This window comes from Balaenoptera physalus (genome assembly GCF_965194825.1).
Source record: "Balaenoptera physalus genome assembly, chromosome: 3".
Taxonomy (NCBI): Eukaryota; Metazoa; Chordata; class Mammalia; order Artiodactyla; family Balaenopteridae; genus Balaenoptera; species Balaenoptera physalus.
The window spans coordinates 106,885,674-106,899,313 of NC_138890.1; positions in this window are offsets into that span (position 1 = coordinate 106,885,674).

Genomic DNA, 13,640 nt, shown 5'->3' on the forward strand with positions numbered 1-13,640 from the left:
GAAAGAATAGAAAAGGGATTAGAAGGTTGAGGGATAGCTAATTCATAATTTTTTTTTCTTTTCTTAAAAAAAGAGAGACTAAGCAAAAAATAAGATTTTTCAGGGACTTCCCTGGTGGCACAGTGGTTAAGAAACTGCCTGCCAATGCAGGGGACAGATCCCACATGCTGCGGAGCAACTAAGCCCATGTGCTACAACTACTGAGCCTGAGCTCTAGAGCACGCGCACCACAACTACTGAAGTCCTCACGCCTAGAGCCCATGCTCTGCTACAAGAGAAAAATAAATAAAATAAAAATAAATTTATATATTTAAAAAATCTTTCAAATGTGGATGGTGGTAATAAAGATTGCTGTTATTTTGTTTGCTTTTTTTTTTTTCTTTGGTCGCATTGGGTCTTCATTGCTGCGCTCAGGCTTTCTCTAGTTGTGATGAGCGGTGTGTTCCTTGCGGTGTGTGGGCTTTTCACTGCGGTGGCTTTCCTGTTGTGGAGTGCGGGCTCTAGGCACGTGGGCTCAGTAGTTGTGGCTTGCTGGCTCTAGAGCACAGGCTCAGTAGTTGTGACACACGGCTTAGTTGCTCCGCGGCATGTGAGATCTTCCCTGACCAGGGATTGAACCCGTGTCCCCTGCATTGGGAGGTGGAGTCTTAACCACTGTGCCACCAGGGAAGTCCCTCTGTTTGCATTTTTTTAACATTTGAAATACTTTATACTCAAAAATTTAAACATACATAATTTTAAAAATATGATAGTATCTTCTGACTTTAACAAGCTCTTTGAAACATAAGGACTTAAGCTCAATCAAAGAAGAGTACACTAACATAATATTTTCATTTACGCTCAAAACAAATGATTTCTAATACAACACTGTTTATTTTTATCTATGTGGAAATAAAATTAAATTGAATTTTTTGAGGAGAAATATTATCACATTTCCCATTTTATTTGTAGTCCTATAATCTTACAGATATGTTAGTGTCATTTCTCATATCTATTATTTGAGTAGCTAGTAATGTCTCATTCCTGGTTAATTTATGCAGAATTTCCAAATAAACTTAATCATACACAGATATTTAAGGATTACGTAGCTTTGCAAGAGGTCACTCCATTCATAATAATGAATAATTCCATAGAAACATGTTCTTCCTTTCTAACACTTTACACATAACCCAAATCATTTAATTATCAGGAATTGTATTCTACTTACAGATCCAGTCTCCTGTATGTTGCCTCTTATTTTACGTACACCCCTTGGGGGATTTTCTGAGAGAATTCTAGCTAATTTAATAATGTATGTCTGCCATACTAGCAATTAGTCATATCTATAAGCAGATAGAAGCCAGAGTTCTTTAAGGTGGCTAAAAAAATGTAGTCAAAGCAAGTTAGAATATTCAATAATCTTAAGTTGAAAGACCAGATATTATCTAGATAACTTATAATTTGTTCACTGTTATGACACATCAACATGAAGTTTAAGTAGGAATAGGAGAAAGAAGCAATTACATGTCATCATGTGCTCATTTGCATTTTTTCCTACAGGTCAGTATTCTCTAATGGCGAATTTTATGGATTTTGCAATAGTGGACTGATGAATTTCTTATTCTTGCATTACAAAATACATATATTCATGAAATAGAGCCAACAGAATGAAAAGTTTTACAAAGTTATCAGGTAACTGAGTATGTAATTTCATTGAGACTTTGACCATGAATTTTTTTCTTTATTGAGGAAGATGATGACTTGAACAAGAAATCATAGTCTTTTCAGTCATTTGGGATCAAAGGACATGACAGAGATGGCTGGTATGCTCTCTTTGTTTTTCCCTTCACTAAACAAATAGATTTTAAATCCTGGGTACAGAACACCGGTATTAGAGGTGCTTTGGCAAATAAAATAATTTTTCTAAAGTGTAGCCCTTGTTGTCAAGGCAGTTTGAAACTAGAATGTCATGAAGAGTTAGAAATATCATCTGTTGCTGTGGCAAAGAGCCAGCCAACCAGTCCTACTGGACAGCAATCCAACCAAACATCCTGGCTGGTTTACTCCCATCCTCCGCCAACTTAACCAAGTTGTTTATATGATGGCAGTAATACTAACACATGGGTTATACTGTAAGCAATATCATCAAAGCAGATATCTCGGTAAAGACAAAATATATACTACAACGTAAGAAAGGAAACATAACTACAAAGTCAAGACTTTTTTTTTTTTTGGCTGTGTTGGGTCTTCGTTGCTGCGTGAGGGCTTTCTCTAGTTGTGGGAAGCAGGGGCTTCTCTTGTTGTGGAGCTCGGGCTCTAGGTGTGCGGGCTTCAGTATTTGCAGCAGGCGGGCTTAGTAGTTGCAGCACGTGGGCCCTAGATTGTGCAGGCTTCAGTAGTTGGAGCATGCGGGATCTAGAGCGCAGGCTCAGTAGTTGTGGTACACAGGCTTAGCTGGGATCCCATGGCATGTAGGATCTTCCCAGACCAAGAATCAAACCCCTGCACTGGCAGGCGGATTCCCAACCACTGCACCACCAGGGAAGTCCCAAAAGTCAAGACTTTTTAGTGTCCAAAATACTACAAGTTATTTTCTTTTACTTCAATTAAATAACATTTTTTTCCCAAAACAAGGGCATCAGATTAAGGAAAAGATACCTGCTGTATATTAATGACTGTATTGTTGTTTCTTATGTTTAGATTTGTGTTTATATATCTTTTCTATCTGGTTATTTCCAGTTTTTTTTTTCAATTCAGCATGCTGGAATTGAATCTTAAAATTGTGATGGCAATGATTTAAGGGTCTGTGAAACACTGCCTTTCTAGGATGACAAATTTTTCTGTTGTATTTACTTTACATAGAAAAATTAATTTGCCATGTGGAGGCATAGAAGTTATTTTAACCCCGCTTAGAACATGAATCCCTTTGGGTATACCTAGTGTATATTCCTCTCATTCAGCGCCTGGGTGAACAGCAGGAGGTCCTTTTCTTCTTCAGAAATGTCAAAAGGGTGAGGGGCAGGCTGGGTATTGTGACACTATTCTGCGTTGATGTAATATTGAGTCCCGAGGCTTCGTGTTTCTGAAAGCTCCGTAACAATGTGGAACGTTATCCTGTGTTTTCCTCTGCCTGTATTTCTGTCTGTATGTGCACACATGCATGTGTGTGGTGACACAGATAACTGTTTGGATAGGTCTTGGAGTGAAAACCCTCACTTTACAGTCTTTGTATCACTAATCTTGCAGCTGCTTCTCTTCCTTGTTTAAGAAAATTGTATTTTATCTAAAGACACCATCAAGCTCATGTAGCAGCCAGCACTGCAGTTACATCTCTGACCAAAATGACAAGACTCAACAATGAGCCAGAATACAGGCTTAATGAATTAAAAATGTGGCAGGCAAGAGCCTGGTAATCTTAAAACTGAGACAGTATTTTTTTAATGTAGGAAACCAATTGGAGATGTCCATAAACGATGTGTCATCTCAGCATTGGTCCCAGAAAGGAGTACTGAAAAGCACAGCTTTGTTAAGGCCACACAATTTCTTTAGGTAAAGACACTAAACCCTTCATTAAATCTCCATCTCCTCTGAGTCTTTAATAGGCAATGCTTCGTGAGAGGGCTTGGTCAGAACACTTGTCCTGAACACTTGTGAATGGCCAGGCACGATGCCCTCAGCGGGGGTGATGTCACGATGTTGGGGGCACCCAGCACTTTCTCTTGGAGACCGCCACCTAGGCCTGCTCTCTACAGGAAATGCCTCTGCTTCAGGCCGTTCTTACCTGACTTCTGGGGATTAAAAACCTATACATCTGTATCCATTTCACCAAGACTCTACCCTCTCTTGTTCCAAGAAACAAATTCATGCCACCATAATAATAATAATTATAATAATAAGAGCTGACACTACCCAAGTGCTTACTATATGCCAGACACTAAGTGCTTTACATGCATTAACTCAGGGAATCCTCACAATGACCTTGTGAGGTAGGCATAATCATTAAACCTTTTTCACAGGTGAGAAGAAATTGAGGCACAGAGGTGTTAAGTAACTTGCCACAAAGTCACCCAGTTGATAAATCAGGAAACCAGGACTTGAACGAGGTGATCTGAGTCTATGAGCCTTAACCTATAAATTCTGGGAATGAAGGCACTGACATTTTCTAGAGCGTCTGCCCCTCCTCCTACCAGTGTAATGAGGTTTATTCTAAAAGTAAGACTTGTAAGTATTATATTAGATCAGGGTGTAGCTTCACAAGCCAGTGGAATTATAAGCAAATCTCCATCATTTCCTTATGAACTGGACAGGGACCCATGCTGCTGTAAACTAGGTGATTTCAAGAACTCTTTCTGAAGTTCATTTAAAAATTGAATCTAGAAGATATAAAATAAATGTTACAAAGAAAGATAGCTCTTTTCAAGTAGTTAAGTCCCAGAACCCATATAACTGTAATAAAAGAGAAACAGGAAACTCTCCAAGATACTCTATGGGATTTGAAAGGGAAATCCGTATGGCAAATGTACTTATTCAAGGCAACTGTTTAGGCAAAGCCTGTGTCAGCTTCGGTCTTTGTGACAAGGCATGGACAACTAGTAAAAGTAGTTAAAGTGTCAAATATGGTGCACAATGAAAATCAAAAAGGGGAAAATGTGAGAGTCAATGTTTGGACAATTGATGTAAAAAAAAATATGGGTACAATATGGCAGAAGGTGAAAGAAGGTGGCTTCCCCTACAAATGCAATATGCTCAATGAAAGAATGTTTTATCTGGGCATGTCAACAGTCAGCCTAATCCGAAAACCCAACCATCAAGTGCCAGATGAAGGTGCAAAAATGCCAAGAAACATATCAAGAGGTAAAGAGAGCCAATAAAAAAAAACTTGCATCTTGTGGCAGTTTTATGAAAAGGATTTGCATAGAAATCAAGGGCTAATAATGAGAGCATACAAATTACTGTGGAAAATGATGATTAGTGATAATAATTGTTCGAGAAAACATGTGTGTCACCTGCCTCTAAATGATAATTTACGTTTGACTAATGAATAATTCAAGTCCCTAGGCTTAGGAGAGATTGCTGTTGTTACTAACTAGTATCCTAGTGGGATCAAGGAGAGAGGGCCGCAACTGAATAGCTCCCCAGACCTGCCCATCCCTCACAAGCAATTCCTCCACTGCCACTGACTGCCTGGTCATGCTGACTGAGGCCTGAACATCTCTCTCTCTCTCCTTTCAACCCTCCTCCCACCCCAGTTTATTCATCTGATTCACCTTCAAAGCCTGAATAAAACAAATGGCTTATAACCTCAAAATTTCTAGACACTTAAAAGGTTTAGTGTATATAACATGTGAGACTTTGAAAGGAAACATACGAAGGAATAATCTGCTTGGCAAACTAGAGGGAGAAATTGTCTGAATATTGACCAGAGTGCTCAAAAAAAAGTTTCACTCTGTTTCTCTGCAAACTCATGTTCTGAAAAATAAAATGCATCAGGAGAGCTGTTAGAAATACTATTTTAAGGTTGAAAAAGGCATTAATGGAACAGAGAAGTTACTATCACCAGTCTTCCCAAATGAGAGGTGTCATGATATCATCCTCAAAGGAAAAGAGCTATTATTACTAAAGAAAGGGGAATAGGCCTGCTGTAGACTGTTTGTATCCACCAAAAATTCGTATGTCGAAACCTAATCCTTTGGGGGTGGTGCCTTCAGGAGGTGATTAAGTCATGAGGGCAGAACTCTCATGAATGAGATTAGCACCCTTATAAAAGAGATCCCAGAGAGATCCCTCCTTCTGCTTTGTGAGGTTATATTGAAAAGACCACTGTCTATGAACCAGGAAGTGAGTCTTCACCTGACACTGAATCTGCCTTGAACTTGGACTTTCCAGCCTCCAGAACAGTGAGAAATAAATTTCTGTTGTTTATAAGCCACCCAGTCTATGGTATTTTGTTATAACCACCCGAAAGGTGCAAGACAAGGCTCAAAGTTATAATTTTAAATATACTTGAGTGGGCTTCCCTGGTGGCGCAGCGGTTAAGAATCTGCCTGCCAATGCAGTGGACATGGGTTCAAGCCCTGGTCCGAGAAGATCCCACATGCCACGGAGCAGCTAAGTCCGTGCGCAACAGCTACTGAGCCTGCACTCTAGAGCCCGCGAGCCACAACTACTGAACCCACGTACCACAACTACTGAAGCCTGCACGCCTAGAGCCTGTGCTCCGCAGCAAGAGAAGCCACCGCAATGAGAAGCCCACGCACCGCAACGAAGAGTAACCCCAGCTCGCCTCAACTAGTGAAAGCCCGCGTGCAGCAACAAAGACCCAACACAGCCAAAAATAAATAAAATAAATAAATTTACAAAAAATATATATATATACCTGAGTGGTAAGTTTCCACACCTCTTATTGCCGTTGATGAAGGGTTTATATGACATTTTGAATTAAAGGATCACAAATCAACTTAGTAAAAGTCAGCTATTCTCCATAATATATCTTTGCTACAGGTAAGTTATAGAAATAGATAGCATTTTCCGTTTTTTATTTGTCTGTTGTTTGTTTTAGGACAAGCAACTTTTTTTGTTTTTACAGTATTTCCTGTATCTTCTGGATTTCCAGAAGAAAGACAGCAAAAATAAAAAAGGAAGCGGAGGAGGAGCATCAAGAAGAGGATGGCGAGAAGGAAGGGAAAAGGTAGGAAAGAAGGGAGGAAGGGAGGAAGTGGAGGAGGAAAAGACAAAGGAAAAGGAAGAAAAGAAGAAGGAGCATACTAAAAGTATCCTCTCTTCAAATGTTAAAAGCATTGTGGAAACTTACTTGGTTTTAAAAATATCCATGGAGTCTTACCTGTTAGATCTTACAGAAAACTCCTTTTGCTGTTCAGTGTTAAGTTCTCAAAGTTTACAAATAAGCAAAGTAAGCAGTATCCTAGGTAGTGTGATTTTGAGGACACTGGCTTTAAAAATAACTATTTTTTCCTTTCTGGTTTGGAAAGTCCATAATTAAACGGCTTGTCCTTTACTTTCTAATTGGATACAATGTATGTATATGTAGGAGACAGCCAATGTAAATCTTTTACACTTCAGTATGAAACTTTATCAGATACTTTTTCTACAAATGATTGAAGAACAGGGAGAGCCTGATATAAAGAGCGTCTAAAGAAGGGGGGAGTGAAAGTGAATGGAGAAAGAACTAGATGCACTGCAATTCGTTTTCCCTGCAGTTCTGTCGTTTTGCCTAAAAGGATAGTGCCTATCAAGGTAGTGCTCTAACCTGCCAGGGAAAGAACCACATCAATTGTCTTTGAATGCATAGTACCAACCTTAGAATAGCCATTCTATGGGTGTTTTTTGAATTAATGAATAAATGAATGCAATTAACTAACAATTAATATATTCTTGATACTTTGTATAATCTACATGCAACATGAAACTGACTTCTAGAGACATGGCATATATAGCAAGTATTCTTCAAATGTTAAAAGCATTGTGGAAACTTACTCCAACTAGCTACTTCTCTGCATTAATTTCTAAACAAGGTTCTGCCTTCCCCCACAGCATTTTAGTTTCTGGTGAGGAAGTTTATTGTGTTATTCGAAAAGCAAACCAGAACAGGCACTTTTTTTGTGGATATTATAGTGAAGAATGGCGAATGATAGAGACATCCAAAAAACATATTTAAAATACAGAAAAACATATTTAATAATTTATTCAAAATTTAGGGCGTTACATGTCATGTGGCAAGTAAAGAAAGCAAATTCTCCGACTTCTCGGAGTGTATAGTCTAGCAAAGGGAAGTAGACAAAGAAAAGAAGTGCAAATAAATACAGAAACAAAGCTTTTTCAGAATGTTATAGATTTTTAAAAAAATATGAATGTGGCAGAGAAAGACTGATAGGGTAGATTTGGCCTGGGAATGCTTCCTGAGAAAGCAATGAGAAGGATGCAGCCGTCTTGATTTCTGGGGGAAGAGTTCCAGATTTAGGGAACAGCAACTTCGAAGACTAAGAGTAAAGTGTTCTGGGGACAGAAAGGTGAATGTAGTTTTAACATAGGAGGAGAGCAGTCTTCTTTCTCACACAAGCCCAATAATTTAAAGTGTCATTGAATGCTCTTTTTTTTTTTTTTTTTTTTTTTTAATTTTTATTTATTATTTATTTATTATGTTTATTTTTGGCTGTGTTGGGTCTTCGTTTCTGTGCGAGGGCTTTCTCTAGTTGCGGCGAGCGGGGGCCACTCTTCATCGCGGTGCGCAGGCCCCTCACCATCGCGGCCTCTCTTGTTGCGGAGCAGAGGCTCCAGACGCTCAGGCTCAGTAGTTGTGGCTCACGGGCCCAGTTGCTCCGCGGCATGTGGGATCTTCCCAGACCAGGGCTCGAACCCGTGTCCCCTGCATTTGCAGGCAGATTCTCAACCACTGCGCCACCAGGGAAGCCCTGAATGCTCTTTTAAAATTAATGTCTGAGAGTTAGAAACTGGTCTTCCAAACTGTCTAAATTCAAATCCTGTCTTTGCCATTTTTTGACTCAGCAGTCTTATGTTCCAGAGATGTCTGTCCCAGTTCTTTCCCTAATGGGTTTTCTCCGTAATTGCACTGATGAGTTTAAGCATGAAGACAAGCCAGCCTTAGAAAAGTGAGCCTATGTGGTATGACTATGCAGCCATCACTTTAAGTTAGATGGCAAAAGCAAGAGTATTCCCTCCAAATACATTCATTAGAATTAACTCTGAACTGGGAAGCTTGAAGGGACTGTGGCCTAGGATTTGGACATTAACATACTTATAATCATCAACACAATAGCATGGATTCATTTTATCATGTGATCTAATCATTGTCTTGGAAGGCAAAGAGTGGGACCCTAAAAGACTAGAAGAAAGGAAAACTAAGTTTGGCTAATGAAGGAGAAAAGAAAGAAAAGCTAAATACATGAAGACAAAGTTACTTTACACTCAAAATTTCAGCCATTCTAAATAACGGTTCTAGAGTATTTTTGGAAGAAAGCATAAATGTTTCTTTGCTACAATAGAATATGTACGCCTACAAAGCAAATGAATGTTTTTCCCTAGAGCTATGATAAAGTGCAATGTCCTTGTCTGTGTGTTGTGATTCTGTCCACTGCTGATTGTGTCTTATAAGACTTTGTGTTTTCCTTAATTTTAAAATTGCTTGCAGTACTAAATACATCACAGTGGTAGCTTTAAAATGTTATTTTTTAATATTATAGTATCATCTATTTTAATGTTAACCTAATAGTAAATCTATTGTAACTGTGAAGCAACATCTTCAAAAATAGCTACCATTGCAGACTTTCTTTGAGATTGCACATATTATTCTGAGTATCTGCAGCAGTTGGAAAAGGTATTCAAACTGGCATATCAGAAGATGATATTTCTTTTATATGTTTTCAAAAATACCACTGGAAGTAAAAATAAACTAATGAGGCTTATTTTCTTGTGTCTCAGAAATAGATTCCAAAGGCAAAAGGATAGGAGGAAGTAGAGGGGGAAAAGGATAAGGAGAAGGAAAAAAGTAAGAGAAAGAGAAGGAGAAGGAAAGGAAGAGAAGGAAAAGAATCCAGATATATTGTGGGAAGTGACTTTATTCAAATAAGTACATAATCTCCCCCAGATGAATGCTCTGCATGCATATTTTGACCCCATTATTTAAAATTTTACTTTATTAGTCACGTCATAATGTATAGGATGAATCTCTTTATAATTTTATCTCATTTGTCTTAAATGAGATACATAAAATACAAAGATACACTAAATTTTTAAAAAACTTTGAATGCAAAGATTCTCCATATCAGAACTAATAAAATTTAAAGTAATTTTTAAAAAAACATGACATTTCATTAAACTATTACTTAATTTCCTCCCTGTGTTGGTATTATTACCAACAACCTTTGAGGGACTAACACCTTTATAATCTTTATTTCTGGTACTTGATTTCCCTCTTTATGTCACTCAATTACGTCTTTCACAATTCTAACCTCACATTTTAAAAATAAACCACCAAGGAGAGTAGCAAAACATTTTTTTGCGTTCCTGGCAGAGGTCTGAGGGACTGGCAAAGGATAGGACCAGAATTAACATCGCACAGGATTTGACTCTGCCCCTGTGAAGAGCACTGAATGGGGTGGGAACACAAGCCTGTTTCAGGCTTTCTGTACTGGAAGTCAGCTCCACTTAGCTACCCACAGTTTCTACTTCTTCTAAACCACAGCTTTCCCTTTTAGTGGGCACCAAGAACCACTGGTTGGAAGGTACTGGAGAATACTGGAGGAATACGGCCTCACCTGAAAACCCTGCTGACCTCTGGTGTGTTCAAACTCTGCCTCTGCCACTCACTAGCTCCTGTACCTTCCTGAAAGTCAGTCAGTGTCTCTGCACTGCAGTTTTCAAATCGGGAGGAAGGGAGGAAGAGAGAAGAAAAAACTATCTTACATGGTTGTTGTGAGACTTTATGAGAGTAAAATAGGTAAAGCATTTAGCTCAATCCCTAGTGTTTTAAAATTATGAAATAAATGGTAACTATTTTAGCTCATAAACCAAATAAATACTTTCCAGATTTTTTTTAATCCACAGAAATAAAAATTAAGTAAAAAAAAAAATTCCATCAACAGAAGTATATGGGCAGGTAAATCCTGATATGCAGTTTTGTAGTTCTTTTAAATTAACCCCCCCCCAAAAAAACAAAAGATTTATGATTGGAGGGCGAGGGGACAAGTGATATATGGGGTGAGGGAATCACTTTAATAAGAATAAATATCCTTGAAGTTCATCTAAAGCAGATAGGAAAACTGAGGCCAAAAGGAGATTATCACTCGCCCAGGCTCACAGGAGCGGTAGAACGGCGCTCTTCAGGGCCTACTTCACCTTTGCTGGAGACCCGCCCCACCTTTCTCCCCACCCAGGGCCCCTAGTCCAGAAGAGCACAGAGTCCTGAGCACCCCGCCGAACCTCCAAAGTCAGGTCCGCCCCGAGGCTCAGCCCAAAGCTCAGCCTCCCCCGGGCTGTCCTAAGCGTCTTTGAACCGCACCCGTGCAGTTCCACTAGCGAGGTTCTGCTGGAGCATCTCCAGGGATGGGCTGACAAAAGCACGTAGAGGAAATGGAATCGGACGAGATTGGAGGGTCAGTGGTGTGGCAACGTCAGGATGGGGGTTCAATGCACGCAGGGAGTTTCGGAGGCGGCTCCCAGGGGTTCCGAAGGTGCTATCTGACAAGTCCGAGCGGGACAGTCGGTATCCTCCCTCATTCAAAAGTTCCAGGACAGGAATCAAAGTTCCTGCCGTTTGATTCCCAAGATTTTCCCAAACTGAAAGGAGGATCAGCAAAATAGACTCGTGTCACCGCTCAGATTATCGTCGTCGTCTTCGTCATTTAAGATGGAAGGAGACGTTGAGGGTAAAATAGGTAGTGAAAAATTCACGTGCAGACCTCGGGTCCCACGCCTCAGTCTCCCGGCGGTTCATCCTCCCTACCCTCCGCCCAGGTGCTAAAATTTTGCAATTTCAGAGAAAAAAAGATGGGAAAAAGATCAGAGAAAAAAAGACCGCGAGGCTTTTCGGGTTCTTTTTAGTATAGAGAATCGCTTAAATAGCTCAATTTTATTTTTTAAATAACTCCACACGTAAAATCTATAATTCTAGCCAAGAAAGAAACGTTAATAGCCGGGATCCGGGAGAAGGATTCAGCACCACCCTTGCGCAGAGCCCCGGCGTGGCTGCCGGCTCGGGGCCCCGGTTCCGGGAGCCCACCTGCTATTGGGCCTCGGGGCTCGCCAGGCCTTGGGCGCTCTGAGCCTGCGACCCCCTCTCCATCTATCATCCCAGACTCTAGATTTGCACCCCCCACACACACACACAATTTCCCAAATAAACTGTTGGGGAGAGATTGTCGCTCCGATTCCCAGCGGGGCGGCGGAAGAGCGCGCGGGAGTTGGGGAGGAGGGGATTTTGCCCTGCGTTTGGGTCTTTGCATCCCCACTAGCGGTCGGGAACCCGGGGGAGGACGAGCAATAAGAGGGTGGCCACTCGCTGGCCAAGTTCTCGGAGGTTCTAGGGGCCAACTATTCAAGTTCATCCTTTTCTAAATCTTACTGGGAAAAGATCCAGAACCCGAACCGTTGGAGAAGAGGGCGACCCCTTTAACAGCAGGAACGGGCTGCTGGGATACCGAAAACCGGGAAGTAAGCCCTGTCGCCTCTACCCTGGTGGAGAGGGTCCAGGGCGACGCCGAGCGCCCGAAGCTCGCTATTTTGACTCTCCAAGACAAGCCTGAGGCTGTTCCTCCTCGGCGCCCACTTAGATGTTGGCTGAGGAGGGCTCCTGTGAGCGCCACCAACAAAGGTGAATCTGGGCCTGAGACGGGGTCCCTGGGGGCCTGGTGGGCTCAGGTGCGCCCTTGGTAAGTGCCAGCTTACGGTGAGGAGATCCCTGGCTTGGCCTCTAATGGCAGGGCGAAAAGGGCTGCTACGTGGCCAAAGGTAAGTCCCCACATTGACAAGGGCCCAAGCCGGGCAGGACTCCGTTTTGGAGACTGCTCGAAGCTAGGTATAGCTCCCCAACTTTGGCCTCATGTGTGCGGTCGCCTGGCCAGCGGGCGGGAGCTCCGCTCTGAGCGCCCCAAGTGGTGCTGAGGGTGACTCGCGCCACTTCCCGGGGGCACAGAGGTTAAGCGAAGGGGGCAGGAACGCGAGTCGGTCCTTGCTTGGGGCGCTCCAAGTTTTGTTCTTATCTGATTCCCAAGTTGATGGGTTTTTCTCCCCCCGGAGTTACAGGGAGCTCCTGGGGCGCGGCGGCGGGGAGGTCGAGGAAAACGCCTACCGAGCGAAGCACCTCTGCTGTGCGGGTCACGTCTGGGAGTTTTAAAGTTGAGAATTGTTCTGTTTCCTGGTTACTTTACTGAAGAGATCATTTCTTCAACTATTACCATTCGCCTTTATCTATCAAAATCTATTATTTTATTGTTGTATTTTTGTTATAAGTTATATTTTATTCTGGCGACTTAAAATGCTTGCATTTCACTCAACCAGCTCTCAAGCCTTCCTCTCTGGCCTGCAGTGAAATCCTCTTCGGCCCCCATGGGGTCCCTTTCACCGCGCATTTCTCTCCCTGCTGGGGTTCAGTACCACCACCACCCCACTCCCCAGCACTGCAGTTTGACATCCTTGCTCGGCAGGTAGCTACTGCTGTACCCTGTGGCTGACATCCCACTCACAGGGGCAAATTCACAGGGGACCCTCAACCTCTCTGGCCGAGACAGGAGGGGATGGGCGGAGCTGAGCCCCCCAAGGCCAGAGTCCACTGGGAAAGCCGGACACAGACCTGCGGAGAGAGGCCTTACTCCTTCCGCAGCCTCAGGGCCTCTGTGACTTACTTCCAGGACACTTCCAAAGACATAAAGGGGAGAGGGGAAAGTTCGGAGAAATAACGCTGTTCTCCTCCCCCGCCCAGTGCCCAGTTCTGCTCTTCCTTCCCCCGCGGTCCAAGCTTTATTCAGGAGTGACTGTCCCCCTGGCCCCGCTGTCCCTCCCTAGGACTGCTGTCCCCTGACAGAGGGCCCCAGACGCGCTTCCTGCGGTACGTGCCGGCGCCACCCGACTACCGCGCTCCAGGCACGGATTTTCAGTCACCGGCGGTGTGAAACCAGCCCCAAGCGGAC